The sequence below is a fragment of the Pleurodeles waltl genome, chromosome 6 (genome assembly GCF_031143425.1).
Source record: "Pleurodeles waltl isolate 20211129_DDA chromosome 6, aPleWal1.hap1.20221129, whole genome shotgun sequence".
In the NCBI taxonomy this organism is placed as follows: Eukaryota; Metazoa; Chordata; class Amphibia; order Caudata; family Salamandridae; genus Pleurodeles; species Pleurodeles waltl.
This window is the reverse complement of record NC_090445.1, coordinates 1723944071-1723957096: the sequence shown is the minus strand read 5'-3', so window position 1 is coordinate 1723957096 and position 13026 is coordinate 1723944071. Positions and strand designations below refer to the sequence as shown.

Below are 13026 nucleotides of genomic sequence, written 5' to 3'. Positions count from 1 at the left end.
GACTAGACTGCTGTGGCCTAGGTGCATTGATCTAGAGTACTGGCACAGAGTGAAGTTGTGTAGACTAGACTGCTGTGACCTAGGTGCATTGATCTAGAGTACTGGCACAGAGTGAAGTTGTGTAGACTAGACTGCTGTGGCCTAGGTGCATTGATCTAGAGAGTACTGGCACAGATCTAGAGTACTGGCACAGAGTGAAGTTGCGAGACTAGACTGCTGTGGCCTAGGTGCATTGATCTAGAGAGTACTGGCACAGAGTGAAATTATGTAGACTAGACTGCTGTGGCCTAGGTGCATTGATCTAGAGAGTACTGGCACAGAATGAAGTTGTGTAGACTAGACTGCTGTGGCCTAGACTAGAGTGGCAGAGCACATTGCTATAGAGTAGAGTGGTACCGTAGAGAGGAGTACCATGGAGAGGCGTGGAGTAGGATGCAGGGGTATGGAGTAGATAGGAGTAGTAAAAGAGTATACATTGTGCAGCAGCGCACCGCCATTACAGACAACACATTTTCTATTGAAATGACCATTACTTTTGCACAGATGTAGTTTTACTAATAAAACTAGAAAGTGCACAACCGAAAGTGTGTGGCAATTGCATCACCTAGTTTAATGGTTTGTTTAGATCACATTAAAGTATTTGTTTCCAGCAAACTTCAGAAATAACAAAAAATGTGTTCATTTTGTGGTTTCGTAGTTCTGATATTTACACGGTTCATTTAAGTGTAGTTGTGTGCTGGAACATTTCCTACCCCCAGTATCCAGCAAGATTGTCACAAATTCTCTCACTTCCAAGTTAGAGAGGAAAAAAAAGTAAACAAGCAACTTTGGTGGACAGCTTCTGACATCTGTCATGTGATGACGTAAGAACAAGATTTACCTGTTAACAGAAAGTGAGTTTGTGGAAGAATACCATAAACACAAGTTAGGCAACTGGAGGGACAAACTGAACCTGGAGAGCTTTAAGTACATAAAGCTAGCAAATGGAAAGCCAGAAAGTGTGAGATACCAGCCACAAAGTCAATGGTAATCAACAAGCAGAGTGCATTTATCAGTCAACTTTCTGAAAGTCTCCAAGATGTCTGTAACAAACCAGACAGATGTGCTATCAGGAACCTAAAAAGGTAGGATGTAATGGCCACTAGTCACAAGTGGAACCAAATCTTTGCCAACTAACTTGAGGTTGTTGTCTCAGAAGCACATATCTTAGAACTATCACTTCTGCATCTGCTCTAGCCCTGGAAAACTGACCTGAGGTCAGCCTCCTTCTCCAAGTCTATTTGTAAAAGACATTTGCCAACCAAGAAGCTGTGGAAGATGAAAGGTAAAGAGGACTACAGGCACTGTAACCTGTGACCACATGGTAAATACATCTTCAGCTGAGCTACAAAACCCCGGAGATCATGGGTGAGAGAATATGCACAGCATGTGTATCTGCAGCTACACATGCCATTGAACGTATATTTTAGAGATCAACAGAGGCCAAGGGCAGCAGACCTCAAGATCGGAACAGATGGTATTGTGGCAGGGAGACCAACAAATCAGGACAATACTTGAGGATACTGTGGACAAAAGACAAGCGGTATAAGGACATTACCCAGTGGACAGTCATAACCGAGACAAACCAATCAGGGGCTACAAAGGATTTCATGACATTCCAGGTTGTCAGGCTATTGAAACTTCTCAAATTACATACAGATATGAGGATGACCACTCAGGACAAACTGGAAAATAATGAGCAGACAGCCTGACCTAGACACTAGTGCAGAAGTTCCTGGGTAGAAACTGAACTGACCAGAGCCTAAACAAGAGATCAGACTGAGACTGGCAGAACTTCAACGTTGATGGGCCAACCGAGCAGGAAATAACTTCAACCAGATATAGCTTGGGAAATTTGAAAGGCAAAGAGTAGCTGATGAAGACATAAACCTAAGGGCTTAAGAATAAACAGATCTAGTCGTGGGGCACAGAAAAATAAAAATCGTCAGGGCTCGATATAAATCCTGCTCACTAAGTAGAGACCCAATCTAGACACCATAGGACATGCCCCTGACACAGGCAAGTTTTTCTGGGTTTCAGTAGAGACTAGTGCAAGGAGAAAGAACATTAACCATTGCCCAAGATGTAGAAAACAAATGACCAAGCTATCAGCTGATGATTTCAGACAAGAACCCCCTAAGATGGCACAAGTGGGAGATTCCTGGTCAAGTCATTGTCTGTGAAAGTGAAATAGAGGGCGATAATGATGAAGCCACTGAAATGGGCAGTAGGGCACAGCCTGGTCAAGCTACAAGACTCAAGTTGCTCAGCAATAGAAGGCAAGTATTAGTTTGCCAACAAGGAAATGCACGAGACATGACCGAGTCACTACAGCCTGCAATGCCTCGTGACATTAGTGCAAAAGAAACGCAATGCAACCTCAACCCTATTGACATCACAAGGAGGCAGTGATAAAGCCAGCAACTGGGCATCCAATAAAATGACTGGAATGCCCAGGTACTGGGCACAGGCTTCTGCTACGTCAACAGGATGTCATCTTTGCTAAAATCGCCTCCTTATGGAGAAGCGTGTAAGTCTTACCCAGAGTCCAGACGACTGGAATCCTAGGAAGGTAGCTGCTCCCTGGTGGGCACAGACCTTTTAGCTAATTACTTTAAGGGGAAGGAGACTCGAAAACGAGGACATGGTCTCAAGTCACCAGCCAGACACCCAATGGCTTAATAATGGTTGACGTCACTGGCTCACAAACAATTCAATGGAGAAGCCATAGTCAAACTGCATGGCAAACGCTGAAGCTTTCTCCTACTGTTATCGATCCAAGGGTGGCCCAGGCCGGCAATGTCTGTTCTCCCACACGGAGACCTTCGGGTAGCTACACACACGAGAACTCTAGACTACACCAGTGAGCAGGACGTTTCTAACGATACTGGATACCAAATGGATATGCAACGGCCTAATGACATGATGGAAAAGAAAAGCAAGGGCCATTGCCCAATTACATATAGAAAAGCAGACGACTAATGTCACAGGCCAGTGACATAGCCCAACAATGAGGGATGTGGCCAAGGACATCGTGAACAGATTCAAAGCTCATTCCACTGTTCGCTGACAAATGAGCTAGCGAGAAGAGCCCTAGTGATCACCTGTCCGTTTGTTTTGTGCAAGTTAGCTGGTGACCATCAAACAAGCATCAAGTGTTAGCAGGATGGGGGCAGACCCTATGGACGAAGTAATACTGAAAGTAGGAAGACCTAACAAAAGACTCTGGGAGCTTGCGTGGCTATAGACAAGCTGAGCGAACCGAGGGTTTCTGCAGGTATCCGGGGCCTGCACATCTAGAGAAACCCTCTGTCGCTCAATAGAAGGCTTCCCTCCTCGGTCCGGCTGAAAGGAGCAAGCCGACGCACGGACTCATCTGTGCAAGCCAAACTGTCGAGTGACGAGTATGGAAATTACATTCAAGGCCAGTTTTCTACTAGAACAGAAAATCTAGCGATACATTGTTATGAACCAAATTATCCAGGACCAAGAGACAGTAAGCCTAATATATATTTAATGCCATCTGTAAGACGGTCAGCATACACATTATTTGATGTTTAAAATGTGAATAGGGTTTATTGATACAAGTCAGGCTGTCCAATGTGTAAAAAAATGCACCCCATAGTCCCCTATGGAAAACAAGAAAAATAGCTTTCTATGCGTTTCTAGTTTCCATCATTCATGGCTGGCATAAAAGCCGAACAGTGGTTTATCTGCTGCGTGACGAGCACAACCAGAAATGCAACTTGCACTCGGCCCAGAGCAGCGAAGGTGCCAATCATTGGGTCCGCTTTAGCACCAGTGACAGGTCTGAAGGGGGCCTGGAATACATGGCAGTGCTTTTCTGCAGCACTTATCTGATGTCCACCGACTGGGCATGTGCAGCAGGTGGGCACTGCAAGTGGGCACCGCCAACAGCTAGAGGCCGAGAATGTCGTTTCTGTAGTTACCCATCTAGCCTCACAAAACTGGCAATGTAAGGGTTATTTTTATTAAAAATGGCTTGAATGCTTCCTAGACGGCTACTTGGAGCCTGCTCGGGGAGACCTCACCCCGGCAGGACATCCGCTGCAGGCCCCCAGCAGGCACCGGGGGGCGTGGATGTGGTCGACCAAGTGTTTAGTTACCCTGTGCCGACGTCACTGCAAACTACGGAAGCAATCTTACTCCAACGCGAAGATGACTGAAGGGGGGACCTGGATGAAAGCACAAGTCCGCTCGCTAAAGCTAAGGGACGCCGCCCAAGGTAGACACTGAAGTCTTCAGGCCTAGAGACAGGAGACAAAACCACTTCATGAATAGAGTTCACCAAGCAGAGCAGACCCGGCCCCAGAACCCCCTCCAGCTGCCTCCTTCATACCCAGGTACTTATTGGTATCAATATGTAGTATGTGAAGGGAGAATGCACGCGCTCCTTCATGGATTCTTAGGCATTTGGATAATTATTTTGCAATTAGTGCGCGAAGTCGGAGGCGGCCCTTGTAACAAGCGCTTGAGCAGTTTCACGCTGTTTGCAGGTCTAGGAAGGTCTTCCTGGCACCACTTAGCACTTGTGTGTTGGAAAACAATGCCATCTGAAAGGGCTGGGGAAAAGTCAGTCACATGTGCTGGCCTGGCACGTAGCTACTACCAGGGGACTATTCTGCCCCATGTGTGCCACTCTGGGTTAATAGTACCAGCATGCCAGTGCTATATTCTGTCCCATGTGTGCCACCGTGGGTTCATAGGATTAACATGCCAGGCAGAGTACCAGTGGAATATTGACCCATAAGCGCCACCACGGGTTAATAGTCCCATTGGAATATTCTGCCCCATGTGTGCCACTCTGGGTTAATAGCACCAGCATGCCAGGAGAATATTCTGTACTATATGCGCCACGGTGGGATAACAGGATTAGCATGCCAGGCAGAGTACCAGTGGCATATTCTGTCCTATATGTGCTACTGTGGGTTAATAGTACCATCGGAATATTCTGCCCCATATGTGCCACTCCGGGTTAATGGTTCCATGGAATATTCTGGCCCAGGTGCCACTCTCGGTTAATGGTTTTAATGAACATTCTGCCCCATGTGCGCTACAGTGGGTTAATAGCGCCAGGGGAATATTATTTAATGTATGTGCCACACTGGCAGTCTAGTACTACTAACACAGATATTCGGCCCCACATGTGCCACTCTTGGTTAATAGTACCAGGATGCAGAGTGCGATTGTAATATTGCCCCCCCCCCCCCCATGTGCCACCCTGGGTTTATAGAGCCAGGGGAATATTCTGTCCCACGTGTGCCACTCTGGGTTAATAGTACCAGCATGCCAGGAGAATATTCTGTACTATATGTGCCACTGTGAGATAACCTGATTAGCATGCCAGGCAGAGTACCAGTGCTATATTCTGTTCCATGTGTGCCACCGTGGGTTAATAGGATTAACATGCCAGGCAGAGTACCAGTGGAATATTGGGCCCCATAAGCGCCACCACGGGTTAATAGTTTCAGGGAAATATTCTTTAATGTATGTACCACACTGGCAGTCTAGTATTACCAACTCACATTGTGTCCCACATGTGCCACTCTTGGTTAATAGTACCAGCATGCAGAGTGCCAGGGTAATATTCGCCTAGTCCCCCCCTCATGTGCCACCCTGGGTTTATAGAACTAGGGGAATATTCTGCCCCACAAGTGGCACTCTACGTTAACAGCACCAGCATGCCAAAGGCATAGCTCTTATGTGTCAATCTTGATTAATAGGTCCAGCATGGCAGTGGAATAGTCTGCCCCACATGTGCCACTCTGCGTTAACAGCACGCCCAAGGCATAGGTCTCACGTGCCAATCAGGGTTAATAGTACCAGCATGCCAGTGGGATATTGCGTATCTCTGCCACTCTGGGTCATTAGCAACCTCCCGCAGCACCAGCACGCTCCATGCCCCACAGGCGTCCACCACAAGGCCCCAGTGACTGCTTCAGGGCACGAGGGTGCAGGTCACTTTCCTCCCTAAACGTTTGTGGGGTTTATTTACTGGGACACAATGTTATGTTCAAGCGACTTCTAAAGCACGATTAGCCATTGGTGTCTTGGCGCCAACTCTACTAAATAGGATTAGAAAAATACCAATTACAGAAGAGCCAAGTATTTAATGCTTTCCTGAAAGAGGCCGGGACGGGCATGGCTCCAGCGTGAAAGGGTGGGCACTACCATCCTTTGCTTGTACAAGTCACAACGCTTCCCCCAGAGCGCAGATTCCGGTCTGGCTCACAGTAACTGAAGTTGGGTTTCAAGTTATCAGGGCCATGGACCTAGGTCTCAGAAGGATCGACTCCTTCCTGCAGGGGGCGCCCTACGGGTGAGGTAAATATACAAACACTGATGGAAGCTGTATCTCGAGAAGTGTTTGATTCCATAAATACACAACCGAGAAGGGTAAGATCAGTGACTTTAAAGTGTACCAAAGAATACGAGGTAGCAAATGTCCCTCTGAGAACAGCGAACATACAAGGTGAGAGGGTGCCAGCGTCACGTGCCATGCACCCGACAACCCTGCCCATCATTCACCCCACAAGTGCCACATTCATGACCCCTCCCACGCCGATGAGGACTCTCTCTCGCCCAGTGCCAGCACCTCAGTCACATCCACGCCTACAAACCTTCCGTAGGCCCCAGACTGGCCTCCTCTTCGCACACACCAAGAGAAAGCCGGACCTGCCACCCAAGCCACCTCCTCTACGCTGCTCGTGAAGGGTGGAATGGGCACACAACACAGAGGAGCCCCCGAATCCGCAGGGGGCTGGATCCCACTGGGCACCGTCTCAGCCCCAGGGTGGTGAGATCCACAAACCCGAACAACTGGGCACCGCCTCAAACCCCGTGCACTTCTCGAGCAATGAACTGAGAATGCTACCAACTTGTGTGGGAACCATACCGAGCATTAAAGGGTAACACCCGTGCTGCTCAAGGACAAAGCAGGCGAGTTTGGACAATGCCAAACTGCTCGTGTTAAGTGGACACATTTGGAGGTATTTCAGGTTATAGCATTGAGAGCTAAGTGGGCGCTGTGCCTACTAGGACACGCCCACACGACGGGTCAGGCACTAAAGCTGATGGTGTGCCACCGTCCACAGCTGCATGGGACAGATCAAAGCATTAGGCAGTGATGGGGGCATACCAGGGTGTAACGATGGCACTCTTTAGTGAGGCACAAACTGTATTATCTGGGTGTACCCTAGTACTACAAAGGCACCCGTGTACTGATGGGGTTACACCCCATTAAGTTCGGCCCAAAAGGTCTCACTGTGGCCACTGATTTAAGTGCACATTGGCACAAGTGCCAGGTGTGCAGACTCATGGCTGACTCGGAGGCCACCAGACTGGGGTCACGTGTGATCCTCCCGTGTTCAGGACATCCGCTCTGGCAGGGTGACTGGCACACCATGGCCACGTGTCCTTGGGGGGCGAGGCTCTCAGCCCTAGTTCTAGTGATGACAGTATCTGTCCTGCCCGTGGACCCACACAAGACACTTCTCTGCAGCATGGATCAGTTTGAGGTAAAGGACAAGTACGGTTTATTTTTACATTGGGCCAGGTAGGCCCAACCCCCTGCAGCATAAACCCTTTGGCTGCCAGTTTTCTATAACACGTTATGGGGCAGGATAAGGGCTGACTGCACTAGAGGAAACGTGTGCCCTTATGTTCATAATGTTTGAGCTTGCATTTATGGTTCATTAATGCAGAGCCTTTATTATGAGGATGCGATCTCTAAATACGAGTTATATGCGAGTTTTTTCAGTTCCAAAAACAGTGCATATGGTTCAAAGGTTTAACAATAAGGCGACGTGCAATGCTCTTCGATTAGATGAGAATACTTGCACAAGTTGGAAAGGAGGGGGACGAATCTTTGCTTTCAAAATAAAACATTCACAAAAAAGGCATTTTGTCAAGTTACTATGAAATTTAGGGGCAATGAATAAAACTACTTTGTGTGCCAAAAGTGTGGAAGAGTAAACTGCCATTACTCAGTGGGGGCAGCCAAAAGATGGATAGAAATGTAATAGAAACAAACGGTCTAAGTTATCACCAGACCAGGCCCAATCGTGAAGATCACAGCAGAACGTGTTTTTGCATTAGTTCATGTTTACATATTTTATGAGTTCACGGGCATTTACAGAAATAGACAAAGAAATCAAGAATCTTTGAGAACTGTATTTAAGCACAAGCAAATATGCATTTGTTGATGTGCTCATGCAAAAGTAAGTGGAGTATTTAAAAGTTCACTTTCCCTCCACTCGTTTCCCTGTGGAATGGGATACAGTGCGCACCAGGATTCCTCAATTAGCTCGCGGGCTACTTGTAGCTCCCTACAAACAGCTCTATGCGCAACCCAGCCCACTAAATCTAAAATGTCTCCACAGTTAAGAAAATACCTTTGGCAAAATAAATCCCACCCCCAAAAAAAAGGTGTGCACTTTCAGAACTCCTAACAGATGTTTGTCTAAAACGTGAAACTTTTCAATCAAGCCATTGCAACCATCCTGTTAGTTAACAAATATGTTATTTAAATGCCAGGACGCCTTTACCGATATTATATTTAAGTGCTATTTCAATGCTAAATACCAGTATCGCGGAGACTTCTCTATGCAGTGTTATATGTATTCAAGTTAAGAAAACTTTTTTCAGATCAGGACTGCAAGACGCACCAATATGATCATTGCTCACATAATAGCTTGAAGTGGCCACATTACCTTGTTCGATGTCACTATTACAACACTAATATTAGCTCTGAAAGATATTTTATTGAACTTCAGTAGCTCTTATTACACAAAAGGCTGGAGACCCCTGCAATACTGCGCTAAGAGCAGAATGCAAGGTGGGATGGTGACGAGTCGCTCTGCTCACGATGGCTCATTCCCTGGCACCACTGAGCACGCTGCAGTACAACCAACGTCATGTTCTGCTGCTGGCACATTCCAGGGGCCACTAGTAAGATGGCATTTTTGGGGAAAGCGGGTTTCTAAAGTGTTAGAAGTGCCACTGGCTGCTTATGTCATGTTAAGCGGAGTCTCACTGGGTCTGACCATCATAACCCCTTCAAAGGTGTTTATTTTGTTGCAGTTTGAGCTTCGAGGATGCGTTATATCCTGGCAGTTACAAACAAGAAGTATACTTGCACTTATTTTGTACCATTTATTGGAACGGGTCGCTACAGAACGCTAGGAAGACGCTGCAATGCTACCACTGGACCAGCGGCAGGTCACTGGACGGTAAAGCACTAGACGAGGCACCAAGGAGGGCCGGAACGGAAGGTAGCAGCTGTAGTGGGATGAGACATGCAGGGCCTAATTTATTTAAATATTGATAGAGCGTTGCAATCAAGAGGTAAAATCAACGTAATACATCTGCAGCGGCAGGACCTCGGCCGAGGGCCCGCATGCATGGCATGACATGGAAAGGCGATGCAAGAAGACCAGAAAGGTGGTTTGCTTACCGGGTGACCTTGGCTGTGCCTTGGACGGCGGCTACAGGTGCCATCTTATGCCTATTGCATAGTGCAGGAGCTAAGCGGGCACAGCAGTGGGCACAGCGCACCCAGAGCAGGCCCCTCACCCCGGGCTTTACTTGTCAGAGCCCCTGAACGGAGGTCCAGTAGTAGCATTCACATCTACAACATACAAAGCAGGTTAGTTGAGCGCAGAGGCCAGCGCAGGGAGGGCCCAGAAGGGTCTGTGGACGGATCACAACACACTCCAGGCTCCGCTGTGGTGCTCTTCGTGGATTCCTACGAAGCAGAGGGGCGATCGTGCACTCCCCGAGCCAGGTAAGTACCACCACAGTGGAGAGTAACAGACAGCAAGACGGGGGGGCCTAGGCGAGGTAGACAGGCAGGGGCCACGGGGAACAAGACGGGGGGGCCTAGGCGAGGTAGACAGGCAGGGGCCACGGGGAACAAGACGGGGGGGCCTAGGCGAGGTAGACAGGCAGGGGCCACGGGGAACAAGACGGGGGGGGCCTAGGCGAGGTAGACAGGCAGGGGCCACGGGGAACAAGACGGGGGGGCCTAGGCGAGGTAGACAGGCAGGGGGCACAGGGAACAAGACAGGGGGGCCTAGGCGAGGTAGACAGGAAGGGGCCACAGGGAACAAGATAGGGGGGGGGGCTGAGGTAGGCAAGGGCCAAAGGGAACAAGACGGGGGGGCCTAGGCGAGGTAGACAGGCAGGGGGGCCTAGGCGAGGTAGACAGGAAGGGGCCACAGGGAACAAGATAGGGGGGGGGGGGGGGGGCTGAGGTAGGCAAGGGCCAAAGGGAACAAGACGGGGGGGCCTAGGCGAGGTAGACAGGCAGGGGCCACGGGGAACAAGACGGGGGGGCCTAGGCGAGGTAGACAGGCAGGGGCCAAAGGGAACAAGACGGGGGGGCTAGGCGAGGTAGACAGGCAGGGGCCACAGGGAACAAGACGGGGGCCTAGGCGAGGTAGAGAGGCAGGGGCCACGGGGAACAAGATAGGGGGGGGGCTGAGGTAGGCAAGGGCCAAAGGGAACAAGACGGGGGGGCTAGGCGAGGTAGACAGGCAGGGGCCACGGGGAACAAGACAGGGGGGCGAGGCAGAGAGGCTGGAGCCACCGAGAACAAGACAGGGGGGCCTAGGCGAGGTAGACAGGGGCCACAGGGAACACAACACAAAGTAGAGGTAGGCGTCACACGCCCTAAGCAAGGGCACCCAAACAATGCCACCGGGAGCCTTCCAGGGCTTGCCCCGTCCACTGACACACATGGGCACTCAGTAACCAAATGGGGCAACATGGGAGATAAAAAAAAAACAGTTCAGGCAGGGGAAGGCAACAAGAAAGGAGGACGAGACACCAACAAGGAGACACAAAACAGCAATGGGAGGGCACATGTTCGCCGAAAACAAAGCTGATGGAATAGAGAACAATGCGGCACAAGTAGGTAAAAAGGTAGTTATAGCATCACAGGGTAAGAGGCCATCGGGTGGCACATGATCAACGTGGCAATAATCCAGATGTAATCAAGGGCGAGCACAAGAGAAGGGAATGGGTGTATTTGGAGGGTACGAGGGGTGGGTATGGCCGAGGGTCAGGGCGTGAGCAGGAGGTGGGTAGGACCAAAACCCCGGGGTACAGGTGGGTATGCGAGACTCAGAGGAGGGAGAGTAGAGGCGGGTACAGTCCAGGCCTCGGGGCAGAGTGAGTACGAGAGGGGGTGAGGGTCCAGGTCCGACGGTGAGTACGAGGGGGGTGAGGGTCAGGGGCCCAGGACCGAGTGAGTACGAGGGGGGTGAGGGTCAGGGGCCCAGGACCGAGTGAGTACGAGAGGGGGTGAGGGTCAGGGGCCCAGGACCGAGTGAGTACGAGAGGGGGAGTGAGGGTCAGGGGCCCAGGACCGAGTGAGTACGAGAGGGGGGGGGTGAGGGTCCTGGTCCGACGGTGAGTACGAGAGGGGGGGTGAGGGTCAGGGGCCCAGGACCGAGTGAGTACGAGAGGGGGGGTGAGGGTCCTGGGCAGGCCACACCGGTGACTGCGGAAGTCGCTCTGCCCGGCTGGGTGGGTCACGTACCCCTCCCGCGGGACCCCGAGCGGCCCCGGAGGGGCGGGGCGTCCCCGCGGGCGCCATCTTAGGGTCTCGGCCGCCATTTTACAGCCGCCCCGACCGCGCGGATATACCGTATGAAGACTGATCTCAGACACAAGAATCAAGGCTCGCCCTCCCCTCGTGCATCCCTCAACAGGCAAGCCACACTCACCACAGCGCCCCTAAGGCTCGTGACACCGGCAGCCCTCATCTCCCTCCCCTGATGTGGCCCTCCAGAGCTCGCCGCCCGCCCTGCCCTCCCGCCGCAATCTTTATGCGCAGATTGCTCATGGCGGCGTCGCCGCGGGTCCCGCGCGCCACAAGATGGCGGCCGCCGCCTCCGGCGCCTCGCGCGCGCCCCGCCGCCGCCATCTTGTGCCGCGCGAGCTCATTCCCCCTCCGCCGGGGCGCCTCCTCCCGCGGGCACCAGACACCTCCAGCGCTCCACGGGCGTCGTCCGCGTACAAGGGGATCCAAGTGTGTTTTTTTGTTTTTTTTTTTTTAAAAAAAAGAAAAAAAAAAGTCGTGGCCGCTGCCCGATCCACTGCGACACTTACTATCCAGATTCTGTCCTTCGGCGCGTTGAGGGGGGGTTTGTGCTTAAAACACAAAGAGGGGCTCACACACAAGAGGCCATGGCGCCTCCGCGGCAAGGGCAAAGTCTATGGGGCTATTCGTTTCAGTCGCAACAACAAAGGGGTGATGGTCGCAGTGTCTGTCCTGGGGGCCTGCCTGCTTGTCGTGACCTGTCACTCTCTTACGGCGTCTTCCCTCAAAGGAACAATTCAACCTGCGAGAAATGAGACAAAAAGACTAGATTCAGAATGACTGGCGGTTTCTGCGACGCTCACCCGCCCCCGCTGGCCTCATGCTTCTAACGCGCTGTTACAGATGTCCGTACTTACCTCAAACCGACCCCCAGAATAATCGGGAGCGCGCGCGGACCAGTTTATATACGGCCGCTGACGTCACAAGAGGCGGTACCGCAGTGGCGCGCGCATGGGGGGGTTGGCAGCCCTCTGATTGGCTGATCAGGACCTGCTGACCAGACGTCCTTGACCCCCCCCCCCCCCCATTAAGATAGTTATTAGAAATGCCGTTTTCAAACACAAAAATCGCAAGGACAGTTAACATTTTTTCTAAATTTTCAACTCCCAGAGGGAAAAATAATTTTAAAAGCAACCTTACGTTGGACGCACCCTTTTCACTACCACGCATGCGTATTTTATCGCAGCCGTCACCTCTGTCAGATCGCGCGCGCGCATACGCACCCCGCCCTTCCGCGATCAGTATGAGACCTGAGCGAAAACAAGGTGGGCTTTGGCTGCGCGTGACCGCGGAGCTCGGCTAGGCGGCGGCACGTGCGGCACGTACGTCACGTACGCTGCAGCGGCGCGCGAGCAGCGCAT

General features: G+C 51.1%; 1 protein-coding gene across 1 annotated transcript in view; it reads right to left on the bottom strand.

Annotated features, from left to right (window-relative positions):
* The window catches only part of PPP1R10 (protein phosphatase 1 regulatory subunit 10), a 38886-nt gene extending 26572 nt beyond the window's left edge, over positions 1–12314 (bottom strand). Inside the window, 1 exon segment of the mRNA XM_069241964.1 lies at positions 12175–12314. The gene's annotated coding sequence lies outside the window, so the exon portion shown is untranslated.
* Positions 12315–13026: the final 712 nt, after the last annotated feature.